The sequence below is a fragment of the Mus musculus genome, chromosome 9, assembly GCF_000001635.26.
Source record: "Mus musculus strain C57BL/6J chromosome 9, GRCm38.p6 C57BL/6J".
Lineage (NCBI taxonomy): Eukaryota > Metazoa > Chordata > Mammalia > Rodentia > Muridae > Mus > Mus musculus.
Window position 1 is genome coordinate 33,251,021 of NC_000075.6, and position 17,643 is coordinate 33,268,663.

At 40.1% G+C, this 17,643-nt stretch overlaps 1 long non-coding RNA gene across 2 annotated transcripts; it reads left to right on the forward strand.

Moving 5' to 3' along the window:
- The first annotated feature begins 3,441 nt into the window (after positions 1-3,441).
- On the forward strand, positions 3,442-11,498 carry Gm32171. Of its 2 annotated transcripts, XR_870616.1 has the most exons (4): positions 3,442-3,749; positions 6,232-6,390; positions 10,121-10,302; positions 11,009-11,498. It is a non-coding gene; the product is annotated as a predicted gene, 32171 (long non-coding RNA). The 2 variants fall into 2 exon arrangements; XR_379230.2 differs by lacking the exon at positions 10,121-10,302.
- The last annotated feature ends 6,145 nt before the right edge of the window (positions 11,499-17,643 follow it).

Consider the following 17,643-nt stretch of genomic DNA (forward strand, 5'->3'; position numbering starts at 1 on the left):
ACCCTGTATCCCATCTGATCACCATAATCTATACTGGTTGTCAATGCAACAGAAAACTTACAATTTCATGGAAACTGAAGAACTCACCAAGTGAAAAGTGGCTCAAGACAGAACTTAAGAAAGGAAGTAAAGGTTCCTAGATCCTGGATTATCTCACTCAGGATGATTTCTTTTCCTAATGCCACACATTTGCCTGTAAATTCATGATGTCATTCCTTTTTAAATGTCTGAGTAATACTTCAGTGTGTAAATGTGCACATCCTCTTTACCTACTCTTTGGTTGTAGAACATCTAAGTTGTTTCCAGTTTATGGATATTATGAATGAAACCTCTATGAGCAGGTGTCCTTGTGATAGGATAGGGTGTTCTTTGGGTATATGACCAAGAGTGGTATAGTTGAGTCTTGAGGTAGAATAATTCCGATTTTTCTGAGGAGCCATCATATTGATTTCTATAGTGGTTATACAACTTTGCACTCCCACCAGCAAAGGAGGAGTGTTGGGGAAGAGGAGTGATTGAGTGGGGTAGGGGAGGAGTGGAGAGAGAGGAAACTAGCTCAGATGTGTTGAAAACAAAAATAAAAAATAATAAAAGTAAAAGCTTCTTAGAATTGCACAAAAATGAAAACACAACGTATCCAAACTTATGGGACACTAAGAGACAAGTTCATAGCACTAAGTGCTTATATAAAAACAAAGCAAAACAAGACAAGACATGAAGAGATCTCATATTAGCAACTTAACAGCACACTTAAATCCTTTAGAATAAAAAGCAGAAATAACACTCAAACAGAGTAGAAGGCAAGACAATAATCAAACTGAGAGATGAAATCAGTAAAATGAAAAAAAAAAAAAAACAACAACAAAAAACCAAACATAGAATCAGTGAAACAAAGAATTGTTTCTCTGAGAAAATCAACAAGATTGTCAAATCTTTAGCCAAATTAACTAAAAGGAGAAAAGAATATCCATATTCATAAATTTTGAGATGAATATAATAACCAATTCAAAGGAAATCCAGAGAATCATAGGTCACAGTTTAAAAACCTGTTCTCTACCTGTATTAGTTGGAAAAATTTAAAACAAATGGATAATTTTCTCAAAATATACCACCTATAAAAATTAAATCAAAATCAGATAAGCAATTTAAATAGACCTATAACTCCCAGTGAAATATAAGCATTAATTAAAAGTCTCCTAAACAAAAAAAAAAATGTCCAACACCAGATGGTTTTAGTGCAGAATTCTCCAAGACTCTTAAGGAAATGTTAACCCCAACACTCCTCAAATATTCCACAAAATAGAAACAGAAGGAATGCTGCTCAATTATTTTTATGAGGCCACATTTACTCTGACACTCAAACCACATAAAGACCAAACACAGAATTACAGATCAATCTCCCTTATGAACATAGATGCAAAACTTCTCAATAAAATACTTGTAACTGAATCCAAGAACACATCAAAAGATCACCCACCACAATTGAGTAGACACACAGAAGCTGACAGTCAGCCCTACTATATGCTGGGGAGGGGGATTTCCAGTTTTAGAAACTGTTTCATCCTTGGATAACTGTCCCTGGCCTTTCCCTGTTATATGTTTGTTTGTTTGTAATTAGAATTTAAAATGGAATGGCAGATTCAAGAGCTAGAAACCATCAGGGGAAAGAAATCATGTTTCCTCAGAGAAGATCTGATAATAATCTGCAGAGTGAGGTGGGCTAGCTTTGTTAATAATTCTCTGGAAGCTTTGGGCCATAGACATTTGCCCAGGCCAGAAAATAACAGTCTTGACCCTGGCCCTATTTTTTCTTGCTGCTCTTTGGTATTGATTCTTTCTTCTTCATGAACTCCTTGACTCTGAGAATGGACACAAATAGCTCCGTGCAGGAAACCCATTACATATTTTCCTCCAGGCTTCCCCAGGAGCTGAAATAAAACCACAGGAACACTGCACTGGAAAGGAGGCTCTGGGTAAATCTCTCCTTCTTTCTATTCAGGTCTGTTCAGTGACGGTGACCTTGAGGTTATTCCTAAGCAAGGCTGCAACCTCTCTGTCAATAGCCACTGAAGTTCCCTTTAGCAACTGAGGTGGGGGAGGGAGGCCCTTCTGGAAGCCATCTCTTGTGTGCTGTGGGGTGTCTAGTTCCTGTCTTGTGTCTGTACTCTTAAATATTTTTGCTAGCTTCTTTTCCCAGCGCTTATGGACACAATGGTTGGTGTCTGTCAATATTCACTTGCTTCCTTCCTCCTTCTGTTGTCTCCAGGCTTCATACCATGCGGCTCTGCATATCCTCATTGTGCCTAAATGGAATCCTATAACTACAGAACCAAATCCAGGGCAAGAGTTAGTAAGGGTTAGACACTTACTAAGAAAGAGGCTGCATTCTTAGAGACTAATTCTCCTTCATTAAAAGGGTGTGCCAATCCTACTAAATGAACTTCCTGTAATTTTTCCCAAGTCCTAGCATTTTGCCATTGGATAAAACCAGGTACAGGTACCTTGAGACCACTTGCTTTCCTTTTCCCTTTCAACGTGGCAGTTCTAAGTCTGCTAGGCTACAGAGCTACAATTGACCCTGCAGTAAAAGCTGCCAACTAATGGGTCAGTAGTTCCAGATGGCAAAGGTTTTGGTTCAGTGACTGCCAGATGGACAACGCTAAGAAGCAACAACTATAGAAGTTTTCCTGTCCTGGTTTAAGCCCCTCTTGGAAAGCCAAGGTCAAGGAACTTAGGGCTTACTGTAAGAAAAGGTGTAACTGAACGTTGTAAGGCAACAGATGGCAAGAGCTCCTTGCTAGCTACTGGGAAAGTCTGTACTCTTCCGAGGGCCTAGTCTTCTGTGTAGTAATGAACATGGTTATTTTCCTCTTTTCTCTAGATAACACTCCTGCTGGACCTCTATTAACCACATCATTCCTTTCAAAAGTTTGCCAGGAAATACCCAGTACAGATGAAGAGGCGGCATTTTCTTTTGCTACAGCTTAAGACTCTGTTCTGGCCTATATGGCCTGAGACATTGGAATGGCCTTTTATTCCAAGGACATAGCTCAAGCCTGCCTAGTTTACAGAGTGAATTGTAAGTCGTGACCCACCTTATCCTTAGGTAAAAATAACTGGTGAAGAAACAGGACTGTATTAGCTGTTATCTCACTGCTGTTAGCATTCTGTCAAAACTCCACCCCACAGTTACCTGGCAACAGCCAGGTAGGCCAGGCATACTATAAAAGGGACTGCTTGCCCCCTCCTCTCTCTCTTTCCCTCTTATTCTTGCTTCCTACTTGCTTCTCTCTTGCCCTCTTGGACTCTTCCTTTTCCCCTTCTCTTCCCCCTCTCTCCATGTGCTCATGGCCATGGCCAACCTCTACTTCTCTACCCCTTCTCTCTGCCTTTCTCTGCCTCTACTACCCTCTTAACTCCTCTCCCCATGCCCTGACTAAACTCTATGCTATACTATACCATCATGTGGCTGGTCCCTCAGGGGGAAGAGATGCCTTTGTATGGGTCCATTGAGGCATCTCTTTCCCCCATGCCTCACCACGCCCCTATAGAATATATATTATATCTCTTCTTCATTTTTTGATAGACACATCACTGATGATTGTAGGATTTCATTATAGGATCATCCAACTCACTGGGCCAGAGTCCATCAATGTTGGGTGAGGGACAACTGGGAAGGTGAACAACTGAAGTCTTGCCAGCTACTTTTCTCTTCACCTACTTTACTCTCTTCACACTGCTGAGCAAAGGTAAGAGGGACAAAGTCCAAGCCTAGATGATCAGAGTGTTATTCAGGGTCTATATGTTTCTATATGTATTAAATGGGGATATGATACAATCATTGCTAAACTTTACACCACACTGTATTTTGGCAGTCATTCTGTGTGTTTTGTGCTTACTAAATAATTAATAACTAAAAGATGATTAAAGTCTTTTATGGCAGGTATAATGTTAAGCAACAGAAACACTGTTCATAAGAGCTTTAAATAAAGGAAGTATGCATGATGAAAATGATACTTTCTCATTTCATGAATGGTACTCTCAAAGTACCACATTTGTTGGGAGTATTTTGAATCTATGTTTAATCAAGACCATCATCCAATAAGCATGGTAGTCTCTCATTTCTGTTTAGTCTGAGCCAGATTCCAAGACACTTGGTTCCTAGTCAATCCCCACAGGAAGCCAGAAAGCCGAATGACCTCTTTGGGGCTGTCAGGAGAACAAGGAATCCACACCATTGTGTTCCATTATTGAGCAGTCCCAAGATGCAGTCTCCTCTTGGACAGAGTGCGGGTGTCTTCCGCTGAGGCCATCCTCAAAAGGCTCTGCAGCTGAGGCTGGGAGAACATTTTCATTTTTGTTGCTCAGATGAAAGGGAATGTCACATGCCACACACACCAATTTTAGGAATAATTGGATATCTTTTTACATTTTTGCTTAACCATACATTTCTTTATATTTAAATATCTCTTAAAATTTTATGGTGCAATCTTACTTAGTCTTATTTAGAAGAAAAAATTGCTTTACAGCTAATTGTGTTAAGGAAGATTTGGGGCCATTTCTTTAGTATCTACCATCTGTTTTAAGTTTTTTGTCCTTAGTTCTTCTCTCTCCTAAGTGCTGGTTGAGCCAAGCCTGCTCCAAAGCCTTAGCTGTTTGTCAGTGAGAGAAAGAACCCCAGACTTGTATTTCTTTCTTTCAATGAATATCAGTACCTTTTCGAAATCCAACCTTCATCTAGTAGACATTCAGGTACCAGAGATGCCATTCGATGAAATAGGATCCACCTTGGGGCTGTGGGATTTATAGAAATAGGATTGAAGAGATTTATAACCATGAAGGCCTTTGGAAAGAATTTTTATGGTTATAAATTAGTTATAGAAGTAGGAGATGCATTTCCCTGGGAGGAAGCATGAAGGCAGGGCTCTCTGGGATGTTGTTAGTACTGTAGGTGAGTAGCCCTCATCTGAAGTGCTTGGGACCAGAAGTGTTTCAGATTTTGCAATATCTGCATTTATATAAGGAGATATTTTAGGGGTTGGGGGCACATAATTTGCACTTATATAAGCCTTATACTTATAGCTCAAAGGTAATTTTACATTATATTTTATATTTCACTGCAATTTGACTGTAACCAAAGAATGAATGTGAGCTTTTCTGCAGGTGATATGAGCATTCAAGCTTCAAGTTTGGGGAAATTTTAGTTTTTTAATTAAGGATGCTCACTCATGGTGTGCTACTAATTATGCAAAGTATTTAGAAATTGTGAGTGTGTATTACACACACACACACACACACACACACACACACACACACACACAAAGTATGTGATTAAGTACAGATGCAATACTGGGAAATGATCACCATTAAAGTAAAACCCCAAAGCTAAGACCAAAACAAACGGGCATTATATTCTCATCTGTCAACACAAGAACACAACTCTCACCTCAAAGGCAATAAAACATATGATGTCAAAGAGATTAAGCATGACTGAGGAACACAGACTGGGGAGACCCCAAATTATTCCATTTTCCAACATGGTTTCAGTTTTGTGAAGTGTTTACGGTCACAGAACGAGGAAACTACAGATACACTGGTAAAGCATCAGGCAGGCAGATCACAGCAAAGGGGAAAGTCTCCTTTCTCAGCTTTCAGATGCTGCCTGACCACATTCTTAGACTTTTGATTAGTGAAAGCTAGTATTCTGTTCGTATAGTCCAAAAGATATACCAAATCACCAAAAGATGTTAGGTCAGACACAGAAATGGGCAAAAATAAAATGGTTACGAAAGAGGGTAAATATAGCCCAACATACATGGAAATTAGGCTTGACTACTCATATTCCAAACTCTCCACAATCACTCAAGATCTTATCGGTTGATCAGTCTTCCAGATGTGCTGTTCTCTTTGTTTGTTTCCTTTTTTCAAATTGCTCCCACCCACTCCTCACATGTCTAAGTCCCTCTATCTATCTATCTATCTATCTATCTATCTATCTATCTATCTATCTATTTATCTATCTATCTAATCTACCTATTTAGACAGTCTCATTGCATAGTCCTGGCTGGCTTGGAACTCACTACGTAGATGAGGCTGATCTCAATCCTACAGAGATCTACCTGCCTCTGCCTCCCGAGGGCTGAAAATAAAGTTATATGCCACCACAAAAGGCTATTCTCAATGAGCACTGATGCAGTTGAGCACAAAATGTGACTCTCAACTTTCTTGCAGTTGATGCCTCAACTCTCTTAACACTCCTTGATGGAGGAGAAAGAGACAAAGAAAGCTGAGCTCTCAGCTTATGGATCCCCAGTGAAGACAGAGTCATGTAGGACTTCTCCCACAAATGTCAAGCAGGAGTATTACGTTTCATTTGAGAGTGGAAATAAGGTATGCCTGTTTGTGTGGATGGATGCGAGCATAATGTGCTTGACTCATTCATCTTCATGAGGGGCGGGCTTCTGGAGGCTCAAAACCTCTGGGTTGGTCACCTGTGTTACACAGCATGTGTCAGTGCCCTAGGAATATTTAACAAGCATTAATGCTGAAAGAGAAAATTCTTTGCCAATACCAACTTCTAGGTGGATGACAGGTGCGATTGTCCGGTTGTCACTCTTGCCCTAGGGGCAGAGCAGGATATATTAATGAGAGTCTGTTTGCCGCAGGCTCTTTATCACCCTATGAGGCTATTTCTCCATCATTTAGCTATCTGTTCACTCTACCTCTTGCCCATGGCTTGCTACAGAGATTAGAGTTCTGAAGAAGGGCACAGGCAGGTAGAGACAGTGGTGCTTTTAAAGAGTTTTTCCTTTTGAAACTTGACTTTAGAAAAGCTCATTGTGGACTCCCTTTAACACTTTAACAAGTTTTCTTTTTTTTTTTTTTTTTTTTTTGGTGACTCTTACAGTTATTCCTTTAGACAACCCCAGAACCTGGAGGGTCTAGTTATAAGGTAATCACTGATGTACATAAGAGCTATGTTCTCTGAACTTCTGTGTACCTATGATTATTGGCTCATAACCATTTGGAGTCTTTCTTCCCTTTACCCTTTGGGGGAGGGGAAAAAAGAGATTGAAAGAGAGACCATGGCTGTGCCCTAATGGATTATCTTCAAAGGCAGAGCATTTACGCCTGATCAATATACCAACAAAACTACTTTAAAAATACAGGAAAAAAAAAAGGTTAGGATGGTATTAGAAACTAGCCTTTAAAATAATATATCATCCTTACAGCAGGCACTGGTAGGGTCTTGCTTGGTAGCCATAACCCAATAATAAGTAACGCTTGGTGAGCATTTGTTCGGTGCCTGGTGCTGGGCTAAGCACTCTGCATGCCTGATCTCCCTTAATCCCTCAACAGCCCCAGGCAGCAGAGACTATTCTTAGCCCTAGTTTGTAAATGAGGAAATTGGGGTTTAGAGTAATTTGCACAAGATGATTCAAATAGCCTAGTGGATGCTGACCTAGTGAGGTCTATGGCATAGCAGAACTTCCCAGCCAGCAGCCACCACGCTCCACTTGCTTTCATTAGTAATCAGAGAATAGCAGAGAGAAGAGTGATTTCATTTCCGAGTCTCCGGGGTTCTCTGTGGCCCACTGTGGCGTCTTCACACCTCCAGATAATTCTTATTAGAATTCCTGGTTGAAAATTGTAGTATATGCTTTCTACAGTCAAGCAGTCTATTTCAAGCTGCCCGGAATATGGCTCAGGCTTTCCTCTCCTGACCTTCATTGCATGCAAAACATTCACGCCCACACTGAATTTCACAGGGCCTCTGACAGAAGTCATCACTCTTCAAGGTTTGCTTCGAGGTAACCTCTCCCACTGTAGGTCCCTTGCTATCCCACTTCACCCTGTGCACCATGGTCTAAAGCTACATGAAGCTACCTTGGCACACTTAAGTATGGTCTCCCATAAGGCCATGCCCACTCATTTCCCTTTACGTGTCTAGAGAACCTTAACTAGCCTGTTCATGAAAACGTATCTTAAAGTGCTGCCATTGATGTAAACTACTAAGTCCCTCTGTAGATTAAAACTGTGATGCTGTTGTAGTTTGAATAGCTTTCTTTATCAAACCTGCCCTCTTTATAGAATCTGACCTATAGAATATGTATATCTACATAGATCTTTTTCATACATACATTTGTATGTATATGTATATATCTGCATATATATGTGTATTACCATCTGTCATCTGTTTTTCTACTTAAGACTTTAAATATATGCATGTATTGGTATCTCTGTGAGGATGTGTATATAAGTGCTGATGTCCATAGAGGTTAGAAGCAACCTACTTTTGTGGAGCCAGAATTGGAAGCTGGTGTAATTCAGGTTCTCTGCAAGAGCAATATGTGCTCTTAACTTTTGAGGCATCTCAACAACCTCTATCTATCATCAATCCTCTATCCATCCACCCATCATATATTAATGAAACATTTAAAAGAATTAATTTATGTAGACATCATGATATCTGACAAGGCTGGATTCTGGAAGGCCAGCCAGCAGTCTGTAGCCTCAGGGTGGAGCTGATAGGGCATTTGGCTTCTGAAGGACCTCTGGAGACTTCTGCAGGCACATGTGGCTTTGAAAGCTGTCAATGAAGCTCTTGGACATACTGGAGGGTAATAAGTGTAACTCAAAGCCTAGCAATGGAAATGCAAACCTTATTTAAAAACATTTTCAGAGCAGCAACTAGACTAGGGTCTGACCAAAACTTAGCACTGCACTGTTAGATTGACACAAACACTGACCATGTCACAGTTTGATATTGTTCCTCGAAAACTCAGTTATATGTCACTGAGCCTCAAGAAAACTTCTACAGGCAGCACTCATCAAGTTTAAGCTAGTTTTTGACTATATGTAAAGACATACACTTGTTTTATTATACATCATATATACGATGGTAAGCATTATGTCTGTTTAAAAAACACATATCCCCAGAGTGACTTAGTGGCCAAAAGAAAGATGGCAGTGGACACAGAAATGACTATAGCCATTCATCATAATGAACTAATATAGTAGACTAGGGAGTTCCCTAGATTAAAATGGAAAGCTAGCTTACTTCTGATGAGGCCTGATGCTTTTTCTTGGTCAAGTGACACATCCCATGGGTGTGTGTGCCCACCTCTTGCAGAAATATAGACCTCACTCCTGGTTTTCAGCAGCTCAATGAATTGTTTGAAAATTTACCCTATTGGGTGACTGATACATGAATCTCCCAGTGAGACAGTTTTTAAAGTAACCCCTGCTTTGGTTGTGTTCTAGCAAGTTGGTTACCCCGACTTCTCTGAAGTGATGAGGGGTGAGGAGGTAGCCGTACTCTGCTGTCCACTAGGTGGTGGTGGAGTCCCACCTCTGACAGTCTTAGTGCTTTGTGCTCTCTGACCAAAGCCTGGGGAGAAAACATCTAATCCAGAGCAGAACACAGTTGGGAATTTTAGGTTAACGGAGTAAGGCACTTTAATTTTCTTGGGAAAATAGCTGCACTCACACATAAGAAAAGAGGTTCTTGAAGCATCAAGACCGGTGGTATGTACAAGTTGGTATGGCTTTTTCCAGCCCCTAGGCATGAAGAAACTTCTTCCCTGTACTACACACAATTTCCATTTCTCCCTCAGCAGCCAGGTCAAGCCTGATCCTGCCACCAGCCCCCTTTTCACTTCACTCCCCCAACCAGGGCAATTCTGAAGTGTCAGCCCTTGTGGTGGTGTCCTTCCCGGGCCTCTTGGCTCTACCATCCTCCTGTCCAATGCTCTCTGCTATGAGCAGACTTCCAGTCAGCAGATGAACACACACTGCAGTCGTCTTCAGCATCTTTTTTGTGTGTACTACTTACTCTTTGATGAAGGCACAAGAAATATAAACAGACAAAACAAACAAACAAACAAACAAAAAAACCAAAAAAGAAACAAAAAACAAAAAAACCAACCCCCCCTCAATTCTTAAATGAGCCAAACTTGGAGGGTTAAGCCTTAACAAATATTTCTCTTTTCTTTTCTTTTTCACGTCCACTGTTTTCTTTTCTGACTGTATTAATAACATCTCAATGGCTGATTATTTTTGATATGTAACCACTCCACAGACACGGATAATTTGCAGTTTTCTTTAATGTGGCGTGCAGGATATGCAGTGGGATGCTGTGTAGAACACATGTTCATAAATGCCGGCTGATGCTGACACTTCTTTCTGGAACTTTTATGGAAGAGCTTCTTTCTCCACATGACTTCCAAGTCCATCACCCGCAGGATCTCATTTTCCAGTTAGTGATAACAACAACCAAGGATTATCATCTTCCATTTATAGGTAGGGGCAATAAGTCAGAGAAAAATGATTTGCCTGAGAACAAAAAGCCAGTCAGTGGGGGAAGCTGCATTGTTCTCTGTTGCACCATCTCTTTGTGCCTCTTTCCAATGAGGGGATACCATGTTACCCTAAGCCTTGAACCCAGGAAAGCACAATTAGTATTTCTTGCCTTTGTTTGGAAGCCTGAACTCTTCATTACCTACTCTCATGGTGGCCACCAATGCCTCTTGTTCTTGTCTCTTTTTACTGCTCCCTAGTCACCAGCAGGACAGCTCATCAATGCTGTCCTCAGGTGAATCAATAGCAACAATATCTCATTACTGGGAGAATAAGATTGCTACAGCAGGCTAGTTTTGATTTCCCCCAAGTCAGAACATTGCAGAGGATTCAGTACAGCTCATTCCCAAACTCTTCATACCATTGATCTGAAACTCCTAACCAATATCCACCTTTGAGATAGGACACTGGAAAGCAAGTCTGTAGAGTAATAGTGAGACAGGCCCTTAGATTGTACAATTGTAGGAGAGTCTGTGGGTGCTATTGCATGTCTTTTACAAGCCACTCTGCCTACACTCACCTTTAGTTGATATTAATTAGTCGTTCCTTGAAACTCACTCTAAATGTCATGGCTATTTGTCTTGAAATCTTTCTTACAATGTCTTATATTAGAGCTATATAACCAAGGTTTTCTCCGTTTCTCTTACAGGAATCATGATCTCCTAAGATGTATATACTATACCCTGGTTGCCTTGTGCTACAACTAGAGATTGCTCACTGCTTTTCTATAGGAGAGTGTCATGGGACAATGTCACACATTCACCACGGGAAGCTTCAAAAATGCTGTTGAATAAAATTTAATTCTCCCAACTCCATGCACAGCTTTTAACCATATTCAAACTATTCAGAATTAGGTCAGATTCATCTTCCTAAAGCAGAACGATCTTCATGTCATTTCTCTGCTAGAATTTTCTTAATATTCCCTTACTGTCCATATAATTATATCTGAGCCAGGAGGACTAGGATGGAAAAGTCAACTGGATTTACTTGGACCCGATTTTTCCTGTTTTTTTTTTTTTTTTCTGCCTCTGCCTCAAACATTTCATCTTTCACTGCCCATAGGCTTCGTGCACCCTTTGAACAATTGTTTCATAGCTTTTCCTACATGCTGTCATTATAAAGTCATGTTTGCACCAGAATTTTCCTCTCTGCTTCTTTGCTGCTCGATTCCCACTCTCTCTTAAAGGAAGGCAATGAATGGGGGAATGGATTATTAGATTTCATAAAGAACAGCAGATAATATTTTTTGTAGTCGGGACCAAAATTAGATTGCTAGAGGCAAAGAAAAGAAAGGAGAAGTGAGAACAGCATGTATGATTCATTTATTTGATTGTTTGATGGTAAGAATGACCAGCAGTGTCACTATGGAGGAAACACAGTGGCTACAAAGGCATTGTGCTTTTATTCACATGGGTTGTCCCCATGTATGAGTAGAGAGAGTAGCAAATTCTGGAGAAAAGAATTCAGATGCTGTTGGAAAAAGATGGCATGAGTACAATCATCTCCCTGCCAGAAGCTTAAACCTGTATTCTCAGCTATGTCCCACCATTGGCTGGCTCCCCTCTAACTTTTGCTTCAATTCCTACAATGCCCTTGTTGAATTCATCAGGAACACTCTTGCTCTCTCCCTCTGTGATAACCTATATTCCTCACCAGAACCTGTCATCATTATTTCATAAGACTTCAAGTTCCTTTTCTCGCTACTAAATATCATCCTTATCTGCTGAAATACCAGCTTTAATGAGTCCAAACATTTATTATCTTTGTTTTTCAATCACAAAATCAAGATACGATAGAAAACTTCATAAAGTAATACACACACATTCCACATTGGGCTTTTATTGCCAAGTTCAGGTCCCTTCACAACTGCCAAGATTTTTAGTGAACTTCAATTTCCACTCATTTTTTCACCCACTATAGATGCTTCAAGTTTCCTCCTAGAATGTGCAAACTAGTATGACTTTTCTGCTGTTTTTCCACATACCTCCTCCATCACAACACACTTCAGGCTTATGTTCTCTTTCTCAGAAGACCTCACTACTGCTTTTTTTTTTTTTTTTTAAAGGATTACACTGTAATTACACTGTAGCTGTCTTCAGATACACCAGAAGAGGGCATCAGATCTCATTACAGATGGTTGTGAGCCATCCTTGTGGTTGCTGGCATTTGAACTCAGGACCTCCAGAAGAGCAGTTTGTGCTATTAACTGCTGAGCCATCTCTCCAGCCGCCCTCTCTTCTGCTTTTGAAGAGAACATGGGAACTATCAAGTAGGAAACCTCTCAACTTCCTGTGAGCTTAGCAGTTCCCAAGGAGTTTCCTTCAGCTTTCCCTGTTGTTATCACGGAGAACTAACTCTCCTCCCTGCTAAGGTACTAGCTTGCTCTGAGCTTTGGAGACGGGTCTGTTCCTGACTTTTAGAAGACACCAGTCCTCATTTACCTTCTGTTCTTGACTTGTTTTCTTAACTCCAACGTTTCTATCTCCTTAGCCATGCTCATGCTCAGATCTTGCACAACCATTCTAAGGTGGCAAGTAACAGTTACTTGCTTCCCATTTTTCATCTTTCCTGACATTGGGCAGATTTATACATCACTGGCCACATCATCTTTCTCTAAGCTCCTCCTTCCCTGATCTCCATGACACCATACCCTGCTCGATTATTTATTTGGCTTTTTCTCATTGTCTCCTCTGCAGAATCATCTTGTAACAATGTATATGATAAATGATGATGATACTAATAATTAAGAAGCAATAGAAGAAACAACTAATATTTGGCAAGTGCTCATTATGTGGACACATAGCTCTTAGGGCTTTGCCATTTTATTTAATACTTCCAAAGCCCTGGGGGGTAAGTATTATTAGTTCTAATTATATTAATGAAGGAATAGTGAAGCCAGGGGGCTAAATGAATTGCTTGAGGCTGCATAGCTAATGTGTACCAGACTATAATTTACACAAAGACAATTTGGCATTTAGAGTCCTAACCCTTTCTTACTGGACATTAGTTTACTTTTTTTCTGGATTGCTCAGTGATAAACATTACAGTATAATCTTCTGTATACCCAGGGTGCCTCTGAACTCAATGCAACAGTAACTTAGGAGTTCATTTCTCCAGCCTCTACTTGCCTATAAAGTCCCAGACTGAAGGTTTCTTACCCAATAATTCTCTGCTATTGGGTGTATTTATTTAGAGTTTCCAGAGTAAATGCCCTTCAAAAATTGGTGCTTTTTCTAGCTTCTGGTCTTTTCTAGACACTCTAGCTGATAGTGTCATCTTTCGTTAAGGAGCTAACACCAAAGCCCAGGAGTTATAACCTTCAATAGCTGTTACCCTCTTATCTCTGTGCGGCCTAACAGATACAAATTTGCCATCTTGCTTAAAATCATTCAGTGGTTTTATATTGATTCACTGACAAAGAAGAACAATTAAAAGCAATTAAGGAAATGACGATGACCTAAGAATCACATAGTCACATAGTGTCACATAGTCTCTCAGTGTGATTTCCAAATCTGGTTTATTTGAGCAAACAGAATGAGCCAAGCCCTTCCTTACCCCAGGACCAGTCCTCCCTCCCTGCTGAGAATGGTCTACAGTTTTTCTGTACAGTTTCTCCTTAATCTCCAACAGTCTCAGCTCAAATATTTTCATATAACATTTACTTATCTCCAAAATTCTCAGGTTTCTTTGTTACCTATTCACATCACCCATTTTTTATTTAAGACAGAACACACTTGCCTGTGGAAATAATTTTGTCTCAGTTATTACACCAAAGCTCATTTCCTAATTGGATTGTAAACTCCGTAATATTTAATGACTTCATCATCACAAAAGAAAGAAAAGAAAAAGGAAAAGAAATATTCAAGCCCATATTGGAAGAACTCAGGAAACAGGACCAGAAATATTAGGCAATATGCCTAATAAAATGTATTTTTCTCTTCCATTTCCTGTACAGTCTATTTACAGGAGCTGTATTCGTGAGAGGATATTGAGTCTTTAATCATGAAAAAATATGATTTGATTATTTTAGTATCAGATGAGAGGAAATAGTAAAAGGTAATAGTGTGTGTGTGTGTGTGTGTTTGTGTGTGCATGCATGTGTGTGTATGTGCATGCACATGTGTGTGTAGGCAGGGTAATAGCAGAGAAACAGATCTGGCACATATACTTTTGAAATCTTATTGTAAAGCCACTTATGCTCTGTGCTAATATGTCTGAGCCACTGATAAATTAGCAAACAGCTATAAACTTTGCTTCTCCTATTACATATAGGTTGTGACATGGAGAATTAGCTTTCTGGGATAAGCAGTATAGAAATACTCTTTCTATAAATCTAGGCACACTTAGTAAACAAAAATATGGAAGTGAAAACCCAACATGTATCACAGCTTATACTAAAGAAGTCTGAGTTCCAGTTATAGACAATTTGCATGAAATTGATGCAACTGCATGCCCCTATACACCAGCAACACAAGGCGAATGCACCTCAGCAGTTCATGGAGTCACACAGAGATGCCAATACAAGTTTAAAGTCTTCTGGACTCTTGAGAGTCCACAGCAATGTTTGGGAATTGTCCTTCGATCAAAATTGGTTAGAAAGGGTATAAGTAAAATAGTCAAGTCCCAGAGATGTTTTTGCCATGTCTCCCTGTAAGAGCAGGCCATGGGCTAGAAGACTTAGTGTCACAGCTTACCTGCATAGGGCCTGAACACATGAAAAAGTGATTCTGGCCTGTGCTTAAATAATAGACATGGCCTATGCCACTGATGGCTTCTTCTTTCTAGACCCTAGACTCCCAATAATCAGCATCTTTCTCCCATGATTTGCCTATGTCTGTTTCTTGTCTTTTCTCTTACCTGACTACTGTGGCAAGGCCCATTATTGCCAGTCCCCTCCACCTCTCACATGCACACATGTGCACGAGAGCACACACACACACACACACACACACACACACACACACACACAATGCAGAAGTAATCGATGAGCAGAATGACTAGGTAGGGACCCACCACTCTGTTGTCCATGGGAGCCTGAGTTTTGGAGGAGGTAATCCCCAGGGATGGGATTCTGTCACTGCTGAAGATCCCTGGAGGAAGGAAGGAGTTTTGAGACAGCTTTTTAATCCATTCCCATTGAAATTAGTGACCTCCAATCACTATACTCCCTCCCATCCCTGAAGAGCATTGCTTAGTTAGGGATAGCCCCTGCACTGAAAATTAGAGTCAGGTATTTGAACCAACATTTAGGATCCTGGAAATGAAAATAGGTTTTCCTGCTCTTTGCTCTTGGCTATCTGACATTCCTTTTACACCATCCCAAGATGATTTTGTTTATATAACTGGGCCTATTACTACTGTCAACCAGACCCATCTCCTTTCCAGTGTCTCATTATTCCTAAAGCACACAGGTAGATCTTGCCTCACCTTCTACTAGTTTGACTTATCTTGTTATAGGTCTTAGCCACTCACCTCCAGCTACAAGGCAGATATTTCACAGATGGTGAATTTCATGGCCAGAAAAGACCTCATAGTACTGTCCCTCACCTGTTTTAGTGCTAGTTGTTGAGTTTAGATCAAGCTGTGCATCCAGGCAAGAATCTAGAGTGCTGATGTTTTAAAACAAACACAGGGAGAATGGCAGGGGAATGGCACATGGAAGGTGCTCAGGAGATATTAGCACATAGAATGGATGAATCAAGGAGAGGTTGGATGTGATGGCTTTCCAGGAGGGGAACTTTGACTTATTGTCCCATGGAAGCAAACATGTTTTATGTCTCTGAATCAAAACTAGAAGAGAGAGAAAATCTTGTAAAGCCTTTGGGACCTACTATGAAGAATGCTTGGCTATATCTCATTGGTTGGATAACTTCCACTGGAAAAGAAGAAATAAAAGATCATCCACATGCTACTAAGTGTTTGAGAACATTTCTCCCTGTCAAAGTTCAGGTGCACAAGTCATGAAGACATCCTTCGTAAGACCTTTAGGTTTAATGACGCCAGAAAAAAATGAAGATTCGCTGCTCTTTCTCTCTCCCTTCACTTTCTCTCACCATGTGCTAGTGTTTCTTAGATTGCAGCTGAATGGAGATTGACTTAGAGAAGTCATGCTATTGGTACTTTCTGCGGAAAGGTGGTTTCAATAATAGCTATGACTAGAGGCCAGCTCCTGTGCTTAAGGGGGGTGAGCTGCTTTTGAGCATAGCTTGCCTATAGTCGCATCCCAATCTAGCATCCTTAATTAAATCCTTAGCGCTCACAGTGTGCTTCTCTCTGAGTACTCTGTCCAGTGGAAAATGCTTCCAAAAGCAAATACATACATATCCAAATGAAAGATACACAAAATAATTGACCCTTAGCCAGAGCAGTGCTGCATTTCTAGATCTTTATATCACACTTTCATGTGGAGAATGATTCCTAGAAACACGTTAAGCTTTCTGTGGACAAAATCCACTCCAGGCCGCGGATGGTAGTACAAAAAAAATTATCCTGCCCAGGAATCATTTCAAATGGGCTAGACCAAGGCAGGGTAGGCAGGGAACAGGTTCTGGAGCAAATAATTAACCATTGATTAGGTATTGGACTTATAAAGGCTTTTAAAGGTGTCCCTTTCTTCATCTATGCAAATGAGTCATATTTCCTTATAGTGAAATTAATATAATTTGCATTAAACTTTTATTTCTGTAAAAAAAAAAAAACCAAACCCTTAATGGTTAGTTTTGTTGATGCAGTTTTAGCTCCAACTCTTATTAACTATTTTATAGCTATTCCATCCAAATTTGCAGTTATGTAGTTATGCATCATGATTTAATGCAAAATATTACAACAAATAACGAAGTTCACTGTGCATGTTTGTGTATGTGTGTGTTTGTGCATGCGTGCATGCATGTATGCATGCTTGTGTGTTTAATAAGGACAGTGGTAATTTTGAAAGCTTTATCCTGATTATCAAGTGAACCTGATTGTAATCTGAAGCAACCTTATTTTAGTTCAGCTTCAACATCTCTGTTTCTGAAATCTAGAAAAGATTCTTCATTTCTGTCATTATCAAAGAGGAAGTCTGAGAACCATAAAGATGGATACATTTTGGGATTTTGAGATTTTAATACTACTTATAAAAATCAGGGCCTGGTCCACAGTAGGTAAATAAGTGCTTGCTATTCTCAGTCCTAATAAACTACATAAGAAACCAGCCAGCATTCTTAACCATTAAGCCTCTCTCTCTAGCCCCTTGGCTTATATTACATTATTTTCCCTTTATGAGCACACTTGACATTTTAAGGA